The 13,271-nt window shown below is 37.6% G+C and overlaps 2 non-coding genes and 1 pseudogene across 2 annotated transcripts; all 3 read right to left on the reverse strand.

The window, feature by feature from the left end:
* Window positions 1-430: 430 nt before the first annotated feature.
* Window positions 431-7,963, reverse strand: LOC121467341 (annotated as a pseudogene).
* A 355-nt stretch (window positions 7,964-8,318) lies between these two features.
* Window positions 8,319-8,497, reverse strand: LOC121467343. Its single transcript, XR_005977451.1, has one exon. It is a non-coding gene; the product is annotated as a 5.8S ribosomal RNA (ribosomal RNA).
* A 738-nt stretch (window positions 8,498-9,235) lies between these two features.
* Window positions 9,236-11,230, reverse strand: LOC121467345. The gene has a single exon (XR_005977453.1). It is a non-coding gene; the product is annotated as a small subunit ribosomal RNA (ribosomal RNA).
* Window positions 11,231-13,271: the final 2,041 nt, after the last annotated feature.

Here is a 13,271-nt window from a genome sequence, read left to right on the forward strand (position 1 = left end):
GTGTAGTTTTTAGATTCATATTTTTCATATTAAAATATGTTTATTTATATGGCTTTATAATTCTTTCTTCTTTAATATGCATAGATATCATTTCATTTGCCTTTAATAAGAGACATAAGTTTTGCTATCAAGCAAGACTTATTATATTTTGACAATTTATATCTGCGTCACTAAATAGATGACGATAGAACATTAGGCTACTGTATGTGACTTATACTCTTAAGATATATAATATCACACATTCGCGTCACTATTAAGATGACGATGCATTTGGCTACCTGTTTAATTAGGTTATATCTAATCCATATCATATTTAACCTCCTCCTCCTAATAAAATATATAAATAATATATAACAACAAAAACTATCAAACATATATGATGATAATTTAAATTGATTATGTTATATATTATATATATATATATTTATTATCGAATCATCAAGCAAAGGATAAGCTTCAGTGGATCGCAGTATGGCAGCTGCTCAACCACTTACAACACCTTGCCTGTTACAAAAGTCGTTTACAATTGATTCTAGGCTTTGTCATTGTATTAAATAATGTTTTTATATGTAACTAGCGCGGCATCAGGTGATCGAAGATCCTCCCAATTTACTATGTTACAAATTACATTGGCATCACATCCATTGTCGTTCATAAAATAAATTATAAACTTTAAATGGTTTAGAAAGCCATACAATGCAAATTGCCCCTTATTTATCATTGCAGTCCAGCACGGATACGACCTTAGAGGCGTTCAGGCATAATCCAACGGACGTAGCGTCATACCACTGTTCGCTCGAACAAGTATTGTGCCATTGGTCCGTACCTGCGGTTCCTCTCGTACTACGCAGGAATGCTGTCGCAACAACGTTTTGTCATTAGTAGGGTAAAACTAACCTGTCTCACGACGGTCTAAACCCAGCTCACGTTCCCTTGCATGGGTGAACAATCCAACGCTTGGTGAATTTTGCTTCACAATGATAGGAAGAGCCGACATCGAAGGATCAAAAAGCGACGTCGCTATGAACGCTTGGCCGCCACAAGCCAGTTATCCCTATGGTAACTTTTCTGACACCTCTTGTTAAAAACTCTTTAAACCAAAAGGATCGATAGGCCGAGCTTTTGCTGTCCCTGTGTGTACTGAACACCGAGATCAAGTCAGCATTTGCCCTTTTGCTCTATGTGTGGTTTCTGTCCGCACTGAGCTGGCCTTGGGACACCTCCGTTATTATTTGAGAGATGTACCGCCCCAGTCAAACTCCCTACCTGGCAATGTCCTTGAATTGGATCATACCTGAGTAATTGGAGTTATACCAAATTTTCAAATCAAAAATACATAAATGCACTCCTTTTATTAAAGAATTTGTTTGCGATTATATAACAAACTCGTGATACTTTGATCAAGAAGCTTGCATCAAAACCCAATACCATAAGATATAATAAATATATCCGTATAATGGCTAGGAAATGATACACGTTCCATTTAATCAAGTAAGTAAGGAAACAATAAGAGTAGTGGTATTTCATTGGCGATACCAAACCGAGGTCTAATATCTCCCACTTATTCTACACCTCTTATGTCTCCTTACACTGCCAGATTAGAGTCAAGCTCAAAAGGGTCTTCTTTCCCCGCTAATTATTCCAAGCCCGTTCCCTTGGCTGTGGTTTCGCTAGATAGTAGATAGGGACAGTAGGAATCTCGTTAATCCATTCATGCGCGTCACTAATTAGATGACGAGGCATTTGGCTATTTTTTTTTTTTTTTTTTTTTGACGCGAGGATGGGAAATCTTCATAGATACGAGTTCGATTGTTTCCGACACATATCGCTAACTCGCATGCACGATTCGTTGCAGATCTCAGAACCAAAAGAGAGAATTAGCTCTGCAACGCCTACGTACTAAAAACCACCTCATACCACGAAGGCTGTGTTTATACCTTTTTGTTTCCAGAATTTTTAATGCCAAGGTAGCAGGCAATGATATGAACCAGACATATCAGCTACGTCCACCACGTATGTATCCGCTGAGGCACATAAACTGTGTGAAGCAGTTATGACTTCCTCGTATCACTCGGATACTTATCATATGTGATTCGTGCCTGGAGAGGAGGTCCGTCGCTATCAATCGTTTTACCGATTGACCACTCCAGATTCCCCTCCAGTTTAGAGTTGCCGAGTGAAACTCTATTTCACAAATCGCTCCGAATCGTCGCCGCAATTCCGTTCGTATGTCCGGTCTGTCATATCTCTTGATTTTGCGTTGGTGCGCTTCATCAATCGATTGTCCGTCTGTCACAACCTGAGCGTCAATCACATGAATGCGATTATCTCGGATTACTACCAGGTCTGGTTTATTCAAGCCGGATTCGCAATGCAGACTTGGTTCAACAATGACCACGCAGCCTCTTCTCTCAAGTCCCACCTTGATTGAATTTACTACGCAGTTGTGTCTAGCTACCCGCCTCCCATGCGTTCGGTAGCATTTCTGCATGATGTGGTTTGTTGTTTCGGAAGCATCACATCCTGCACGACACTGTCGATCCAATTCGTGCCTTCCCCTCGTAGTACGAGACTTTGAAGGTAGGGCATTTATCCGTATTCGAATTCCGTTCAAATATTCCTTTCCTGTTAGCAAACGCGTGGGTTGACTTACCCATCCGTGTTGCGGGGCATAATGCTCTGCTTCACGGAGACCGCTACCATCAACAGACATGTACAATCTATTTGCGAAGTACTTTTCTATTGCTGGACGCGATAGCAATTCTGTATGTTCCGCTAGTAATCTAACCCGGGCCCTCCGCTTTTCGTCTTCGATGAAAGAGCTAGCTATCTCGGATTGTTCGAGATGAGGCCATTTTATACTGCTCAATCTTCTTAAACGAAGCATCGGTGCCATCCATCTTATTGATGGAATCCCGAGTCCTCCACATACATGGGGGGCGTGAATGAATGCTACCGGCACATCCAGTGGAAGACTTAGCCATCTTCTCACATAGAATCGTACAAGTTTGTCAAACTTCCTTAAAACGCCTATCGTCACACTCCCAAGGGTCAACTTGTGATAGAGCTGTGGGATAAGGATCGTTCTAAGTGCAAATAACTTCTGTTGTGGTTTTAGGGGAGCTCGTGTCAATCTCATCAGCTTTGGACCTAGGTCCTCGGCTGGATTGTATCGAACTCTCCCATTTGCATTAAATATGATACCTAAATACTTCCACTCGTCTGTACGCTTCAATGCTGGACACTCGTTCAAACCAATACGAAATACGTGTCGATCTACGACCGTACATTTCTGTTTTGGTTGACCCTTAATGCTGATAGTAAAACACTTATCAGCATTAAGGTTGAGTCCAACAGAGGCCAAAAAGCCTACTGTATGATCCAACAATGTTTGAAGCCCCATTCGAGTTTCCGCAAATAGGACCAAATCGTCTGCAAACGCGGCCGCGTTTGTCATAGTGTTTCCAAGTTTGGCACCAATCTCGTTGGGGAGGGATCTAAGTAACCGATCAATGATCAGATTAAATAGTATAGGAGACAGAGGGTCACCCTGCTTAACACCTCTAGCAGGGACGAATTCCTCTGACATCCATCCTTCTCCGTTGAGAGTGGTGCCGCCGCCCTCGTACGTCTTCTGTACGTAGTCGACAAAGTCTTTTGGTAGGCCATAGGCAGTCATGGTGTTGGTGACTGCAGCATGAGACACCGCGTCAAATGCTTTGCTTACATCTAATGTGGCGATGTAGCATGATTTATATTTTCTATGGCTGTTCCTCAAGATTAAGTCAACTATCGTCGCATTGTCGGCACACCCATCGGTTGGAAGGAACCCCCGCTGTCGCGGGTCCCAATTGATTGATGAAGTCAATCGGGTTGCCAAAATGGCATTTAGTTGCCTAACCAACACTGAGGGTACCGTAATGGGACGAAAGTCTTGCGGACGATTTGCCGTCGCCGTCTTCGGAATGAAGATGGTTCTGGCCGGTCGGATGAAGTCGGGTAATTTTCCGCACCATAGAATTAGGTTCAATATGCGTAGCATAATGCAAGATGGCACCTCCTTGACAGATTTCGGAGATATTCCATCAGGCCCCGGAGCTGAAGAAAGTGACACTTTATTGGCCCTTAGGTCGCGCACTGTAACTGCGGACCATACCCTCTCATGCAAGTGACCGTCTTGGATCACTTCATCCGCGCATGAGCATGGGCTAGGCCGTGTCATAACTTCTCTCCAATAGGGTTCCATATATTCTCGGTTTGGCATTACAGACTCGTCAGTTCCATTAAGCAGGGACTTGATGCATCTTCCTTTATGTTTATCCCAGTTACGCTGTGTTTGAGCGAACTGCTGCCTTCTGGTTTCTCTCCTATTTCGAGGCCTCCGAGGAGGTCTCGACAGAATGTGACGTTCATTCTGAATCGGAAAAATATCCTGGAGATAACCGGATAAACTTTGGAGAGTGGTTTCCTTTCCCTCGAATTGCGCCACATCGATAATGTGTTGTAATTGTTGGGCTCTCCATTTGGAATTACATCCTACAATTTGGCGATAGCCTTGTAGTGTCCGCATAATTTCCCTGTTCGACTGTTCGAGATGGGTGAGGTGGTCCGTGGTTGATGTTGATACTGGGTGGTCTTGCTCGCTATTACTAGGGCGGCGCTGTATGGTTAATTCGGCAACTTCTGGGGTGAGAGCAGATTGCCCTCTTATCTGCTCGATTTTCTCCTTATAATCACCCCTCTGTCTTAGCTTTTTAATGGCTTCGACGCTGCGGTGTGTGAAAGATTCCGCTAGTTGCTTATTTATGTGTTTCGTCAAACCATTTGCTGCAAGCTCAACCTCCTTTCTCGCCATCATCCACTTCTCTTCCTCACTCCATCTTAGTTTTATATCAACACGCCGACGTTCTTCATCAAGTTCGTCTTTGTGCTGATATGATTTATGCACGCCCAGTCCTCTAAGATTCTTAAAGGACCGGCCACATATTCCGCAGAGCACACCGTGTGATGGTGTAGCTGCTACGTTTGGTTCATGTTGGTCCTCCAGGTAACCAACCATGGAGGGTCGGGTCGTCAACAGATCATTCATTATCCGAGGCTCATTATTTTCATTTGTACCAACATTTATTTGCTACCAAAGGGCTGGTAACCCTTTGGAGCGTTTCGTCGCTCAAATTGGCTGCCAATTAGTAAACTAATTGACATTTCCAGTAGACACCACGAGGAGGTTTTGAGTCGGCTTGATTTAAGATTGCATGACTTACGAATTTCGGAATTACACCCCTTCTGCACAATCTTAAACCCATGTCCACTTAAGAGAGTCATAGTTACTCCCGCCGTTGACCCGCGCTTACTTGAATTTCTTCACTTTGACATTCAGAGCACTGGGCAGAAATCACATTGTGTCAACACCCGCTAGGGCCATCACAATGCTTTGTTTTAATTAGACAGTCGGATTCCCCAAGTCCGTGCCAGTTCTGAATTGATTGTTAATTGATAATCGTTATAATTAATAAGAACTAATTGGTTTGACCCAATTAGTATTCTTAAAAATTTTAGCAAGAAAGTTCCACAATTGGCTACGTAACTAAACTATCCGGGGAACAAGTAACTTCCATAAATGAAAGAAACTCTATTTACCCAGAACGAGCACATAAACCATGTTATTGTTTCCCAATCAAGCCCGACTATCTCAATCTTCAGAGCCAATCCTTATCCCGAAGTTACGGATCTAATTTGCCGACTTCCCTTACCTACATTATTCTATCGACTAGAGACTCTTCACCTTGGAGACCAGCTGCGGATATTGGTACGGCCTGTTGAGAAGTTTGCGTGTCCCCACCATAAATTTTCAAGGTCCGAGGAGAAAATATCGACACAACAGTATATGTCATGCTCTTCTAGCCCATCTACCATATCTCTCTGCGAAAGACTTCCATGGTAGTACGGCTATAAAACAGAAAAGAAAACTCTTCCGATATCTCTCGACGGCTTCTTTATGGTCGTTCCTGTTGCCAGGATGAGCACGAGGCCCATATTTAATAACAAACGGATACTCAACAGGTTACGGAATTGGAACCGTATTCCCTTTCGTTCAAAATTATTCAAGTATATTATTTTTGCCTTTTATTATTATTTGTGTTTCTTAATAGTTTGCTTTTTGTTTTACTTGAAAATTTTCGGCTTTCGCCTTGAACTTAGGACCGACTAACTCGTGATCAACCACTGTTCACACGAAACCCTTCTCCACTTCAGTCCTCCAAGGTCTCATTCGATTATTTGCTACTACCACCAAGATCTGTACCAATGGCAGCTCCATGCAGGCTTACGCCAAACACTTCTACGCATACCATTGTACCTTCCTACTCACTAAAGTTTCAAAATTTATATTACAAGTAATATAAATCATCTACTTTAGCGGTAATGTATAGGTATACAACTTAAGCGCCATCCATTTTAAGGGCTAGTTGCTTCGGCAGGTGAGTTGTTACACACTCCTTAGCGGATTTCGACTTCCATGATCACCGTCCTGCTGTTTTAAGCAACCAACGCCTTTCATGGTATCTGCATGAGTTGTTAATTTGGGCACCGTAACATTACGTTTGGTTCATCCCACAGCGCCAGTTCTGCTTACCAAAAGTGGCCCACTGGGCACATTATATCATAACCTTAAACTTCATATCAAGAAAGTTAAGGTTCTTACCCATTTAAAGTTTGAGAATAGGTTAAGATCGTTTCGACCCTAAGGCCTCTAATCATTCGCTTTACCAGATAAGATTATTTTATATAACATTAAAATGCACCAGCTATCCTGAGGGAAACTTCGGAAGGAACCAGCTACTAGATGGTTCGATTGGTCTTTCGCCCCTATACTCAATTCTGACAATCGATTTGCACGTCAGAACTGTTTCGGTCTTCCATCAGGGTTTCCCCTGACTTCAACCTGATCAAGTATAGTTCACCATCTTTCGGGTCACAGCATATATGCTCAAGGTACGTTCCAGTTAGAGGCATAAATAATATAAATATCATTATACATAACTATATAGAACGCCCCGGGATTGTGTTAATTAGCTATAAATAGTTAAAAAACTAATCCCATTATTAGTCAAGTTAATTACGCTATTAGGTTTATATCCCAATAACTTGCACATATGTTAGACTCCTTGGTCCGTGTTTCAAGACGGGTCCCGAAGGTATCCTGAATCTTTCGCATTGTTAATCATACAAGTGCTTATAATAAACACAAAAATCAATGATAATTATGCCATTATATAATTCCGAAAAATTAACGCACTGTATTCATATAAATCTATCAACACTTTATCAAATTAATGACATTTAATCTGTGTTAAAACGCAAGCATTTTAATTGGATTAAACTATAAGCCATATTTTATGATAAATTTTGTATGTTAATAGATTACAATGTCCTTATATGGAAAAAATGCACACTATTATCATAATATTGTTTAAATATTACAATTTTAATGATGAATTTTCCATAATGGATATTCAGGTTCATCGGGCTTAACCTCTAAGCAGTTTCACGTACTGTTTAACTCTCTATTCAGAGTTCTTTTCAACTTTCCCTCACGGTACTTGTTTACTATCGGTCTCATGGTTATATTTAGTTTTAGATGGAGTTTACCACCCACTTAGTGCTGCACTATCAAGCAACACGACTCTTTGGAAACATCATCTAGTAATCATTAACGTTATACGGGCCTGGCACCCTCTATGGGTAAATGGCCTCATTTAAGAAGGACTTAAATCGTTAATTTCTCATACTAGAATATTGACGCTCCATACACTGCATCTCACATTTGCCATATAGACAAAGTGACTTAGTGCTGAACTGATTTCTTTTCGCTCGCCGCTACTAAGAAAATCCTTGTTAGTTTCTTTTCCTCCCCTAATTAATATGCTTAAATTCAGGGGTAGTCCCATATGAGTTGAGGTTGTATATAACTTTTTATTAATTAATTCTTTAAATATAATGAGAAAACATTTTATAAATTCGATAATTATAAAGAACCAACGAAGAGCAATAACATTTCCAATAGCTTTCGAATTTCTAATCATTAATAAGAGACAATTCTAGATGAAAAATATTTCAACATTTTTTATGCTAGACATTTCTCAGTATCATTTGATTGAAAACGAAAATATTTTTCTTCGTTTATCACATCCATTGTGAGTTAATGTTTTTCATATATTTTTTAATATTATGAATAATAAATAATTATCCAATAATATACCATGTGCTTATAAATTTTATTTAAAAATTTTATAAACAACTTAATTAGCATAGTCTTACAACCCTCAACCATATGTAGTCCAAGCAGCACTATAAAATTAATTAAAGTACATAACAGCATGGACTGCGATATGCGTTCAAAATGTCGATGTTCATGTGTCCTGCAGTTCACACGATGACGCACAGTTTGCTGCGTTCTTCATCGACCCATGAGCCGAGTGATCCACCGCTTAGAGTTTTATAATATTTGTTTTTTTAATTTCGTCAATTGTGTTTTTATTGAAAGAAATTAAAAATACACCATTTTACTGGCATATATCAATTCCTTCAATAAATGTATTTTTATACCTAAAATAAATGTTGCGAAATGTCTTAGTTTCATATAAACAATATAATACCAATTTTCATTTTTCATTTTATTTCTATTTAAGTTTGATATATATTGCATTTTATATAAAACATTAACCTGATTATTAACCGGGTACAACATTATATATTTTAGGTTGTTGCATTAACCAATGTATGCCCATAACTTAGATGAACAATACATATGCGCAACGCGTGTATATTATGGTCCATATACACACAAAGTAATTATATTATATTCTATTATATATTATATATTTAACATATCGTATATATATCTTCTATCTATCTGTATCTCTAATCGATTGGCCAGGTCGATTTTTATTTTATGGACATCAGAGCCTCCGCCCACGACTCGTAATTGATATCTCATAATAATTACTCGGCATTGGACACCATTTGCTCGAGCTATTTAAGTCCATAGGACTATACTTTTTCTTTCATTAAAACGCTTTAAATTAGATAAGATATTTTTGATATATTTTTTGACATATTTATATATATATATATATATAGATTATATAATATAATATATTTTTTGGCAAATTTATTTTTTTTTGTATTATTAAATAATACAAAATTTTGTGTTAACGGTAAAGATATTATACAATAATGATCCTTCCGCAGGTTCACCTACGGAAACCTTGTTACGACTTTTACTTCCTCTAAATAATCAAGTTCGGTCAACTTTTGCGAAACAACCGTAACACGCAAGGCGTCACAGTGATCACGTCCGGAGACCTCACTAAATAATTCAATCGGTAGTAGCGACGGGCGGTGTGTACAAAGGGCAGGGACGTAATCAATGCGAGTTAATGACTCACACTTACTGGGAATTCCAAGTTCATGTGAACAGTTTCAGTTCACAATCCCAAGCATGAAAGTGGTTCAGCGGTTTACCCGGACCTCTCGGTCTAGGAAATACACGTTGATACTTTCATTGTAGCGCGCGTGCAGCCCAGGACATCTAAGGGCATCACAGACCTGTTATTGCTCAATCTCATTATTGCTAGACGCAATTTGTCCATTTAAGAAGCTAGTGTCCTTATAATGGGACAAACCAACAGGTACGGCTCCACTTATATAAACACATTCAAACACAATAAACATTTTACTGCCACCATGAATGAAGGCTATATAAGCTTCAACACCATAATCCTGAAGATATCTATTTAATATATTTGAGTCTCGTTCGTTATCGGAATTAACCAGACAAATCACTCCACGAACTAAGAACGGCCATGCACCACCACCCATAGATTCGAGAAAGAGCTATCAATCTGTCTTACACACTTATGTTCGGACCTGGTAAGTTTTCCCGTGTTGAGTCAAATTAAGCCGCAGGCTCCACTCCTGGTGGTGCCCTTCCGTCAATTCCTTTAAGTTTCAGCTTTGCAACCATACTTCCCCCGGAGCCCAAAAGCTTTGGTTTCCCGGGAAGCGACTGAGAGAGCCATAAAAGTAGCTACACCCAATTGCTAGCTGGCATCGTTTATGGTTAGAACTAGGGCGGTATCTGATCGCCTTCGAACCTCTAACTTTCGTTCTTGATTAATGAAAACATCTTTGGCAAATGCTTTCGCTTAAGTTAGTCTTACGACGGTCCAAGAATTTCACCTCTCGCGTCGTAATACTAATGCCCCCAAACTGCTTCTATTAATCATTACCTCTTGATCTGAAAACCAATGAAAGCAGAACAGAGGTCTTATTTCATTATCCCATGCACAGAATATTCAGGCATTTGAAGCCTGCTTTAAGCACTCTAATTTGTTCAAAGTAATTGTACCGGCCCACAATAACACTCGTTTAAGAGCACTAATGCAGGTTTTTAAATAGGAGGAACATATGAAAAAATACAAGTATTTAAACATATATAAGAACTCCACCGGTAATACGCTTACATACATAAAGGTATAGTACTAACCACAATTGTAAGTTGTACTACCCGTATGAAGCACAAGTTCAACTACGAACGTTTTAACCGCAACAACTTTAATATACGCTATTGGAGCTGGAATTACCGCGGCTGCTGGCACCAGACTTGCCCTCCAATTGGTCCTTGTTAAAGGATTTAAAGTGTACTCATTCCAATTACAGGGCCTCGGATATGAGTCCTGTATTGTTATTTTTCGTCACTACCTCCCCGAGCTGGGAGTGGGTAATTTACGCGCCTGCTGCCTTCCTTAGATGTGGTAGCCGTTTCTCAGGCTCCCTCTCCGGAATCGAACCCTGATTCCCCGTTACCCGTTGCAACCATGGTAGTCCTAGATACTACCATCAAAAGTTGATAGGGCAGACATTTGAAAGATCTGTCGTCGGTACAAGACCATACGATCTGCATGTTATCTAGAGTTCAACCAGTATAACGATCTTGCGATCGCTTGGTTTTAGCCTAATAAAAGCACATGTCCCATAAGGTTCATGTTTTAATTGCATGTATTAGCTCTAGAATTACCACAGTTATCCAAGTAACTGTTAACGATCTAAGGAACCATAACTGATATAATGAGCCTTTTGCGGTTTCACTTTTAATTCGTGTGTACTTAGACATGCATGGCTTAATCTTTGAGACAAGCATATAACTACTGGCAGGATCAACCAGAATAATGTTTTTAATTCATATTACTTTCATATTTTTTTAAAATAGAAATTAGTAATACAAAATTTATTATAGAGTATTTTTCTTTAAATTGCATTTAGGAGGGAGGAAAATAATCTTGATACGAATATGGCTATCTTTGTTTAGCTTCATAATCGTTTTAAAATTCTTTATATTTGTTACACGCCACGTTTGCCCACAGTAACTAGAATTTTTTCATATATAATTCTATAATATAATTCATATTTACATATTTCATTTTAAAATATCATTTTATTTCGCCATACATATATATTTCACACATGTACCAATTATTTTTGATTAACCAATATAAATATTGAGTTAAATCATTTGTATTTTTATGATAAATTTAAAATCTATCATTTCCATATAACTCTCTGGTAATATATCACATAAAACCGAGCGCATATGAAACATTTATAATATATATATAATATATATAACAACAGCACTAATAATAACATTAGCCTGAATTAGATTAACGATAAAGGTCGGAAAACAATTGTTGCCATATAATAATATATACAACCTTGGCTTTCGTTTTCAACATTATTATCTAAAAAGTGATGACACTTAATATTAACCGTATCAAGCCAAGTCTCGTATTCGCAAGAATCAAGATACAAAACATACGGAAAATATTTAATTTTGCTATTAAATTGACAAAATTATATGGATATCATAAATTTTGTTCAACTATAGATGGACAACCACTGACCATCCTATATGTGTTTTTCGACACGTTGTCTTGAAATCGGGTATTTTCAATTCTATTTGCCACCCAACATATGGGATATCTCAACTAATATTGATCAATATCGATATGTTTCACATTTTCCATACATTTCATATATATTATATCAATAATATTGATTTATTACAACATTTTCATATATATGAATGTTATTTATTATAGGTATTCACAATATAATATTAATTTTATATGTTCTGAGAAATACCCATATATTTGGTTGCCAGCCAACAGGCACTACCCTATATATGTTTTTGGACACGCCGTCTTTAAACTGCATGTTTACAGTACTAAAAGTCTCCCTTCATATGAATTTCCTCCATATACTTGAGGAAATTGAAGGAATATTTTATATTTTCCATACATTTCATATATAATATATCAATAATATTGATATATTACAACATTTTCATATATATGAATGTTATTTATTATAGGTATTCACAATATAATATTAATTTTATATGTTCTGAGAAATACCCATATATTTGGTTGCCAGCCAACAGGCACTACCCTATATATGTTTTTGGACACGCCGTCTTTAAACTGCATGTTTACAGTACTAAAAGTCTCCCTTCATATGAATTTCCTCCATATACTTGAGGAAATTGAAGGAATATTTTATATTTTCCATACATTTCATATATAATATATCAATAATATTGATATATTACAACATTTTCATATATATGAATGTTATTTATTATAGGTATTCACAATATAATATTAATTTTATATGTTCTGAGAAATACCCATATATTTGGTTGCCAGCCAACAGGCACTACCCTATATATGTTTTTGGACACGCCGTCTTTAAACTGCATGTTTACAGTACTAAAAGTCTCCCTTCATATGAATTTCCTCCATATACTTGAGGAAATTGAAGGAATATTTTATATTTTCCATACATTTCATATATAATATATCAATAATATTGATATATTACAACATTTTCATATATATGAATGTTATTTATTATAGGTATTCACAATATAATATTAATTTTATATGTTCTGAGAAATACCCATATATTTGGTTGCCAGCCAACAGGCACTACCCTATATATGTTTTTGGACACGCCGTCTTTAAACTGCATGTTTACAGTACTAAAAGTCTCCCTTCATATGAATTTCCTCCATATACTTGAGGAAATTGAAGGAATATTTTATATTTTCCATACATTTCATATATAATATATCAATAATATTGATATATTACAACATTTTCATATATATGAATGTTATTTATTATAGGTATTCACAATATAATATTAAT

Source organism: Drosophila elegans, unplaced genomic scaffold, assembly GCF_018152505.1.
Source record: "Drosophila elegans isolate 14027-0461.03 unplaced genomic scaffold, ASM1815250v1 contig_380, whole genome shotgun sequence".
In the NCBI taxonomy this organism is placed as follows: Eukaryota; Metazoa; Arthropoda; class Insecta; order Diptera; family Drosophilidae; genus Drosophila; species Drosophila elegans.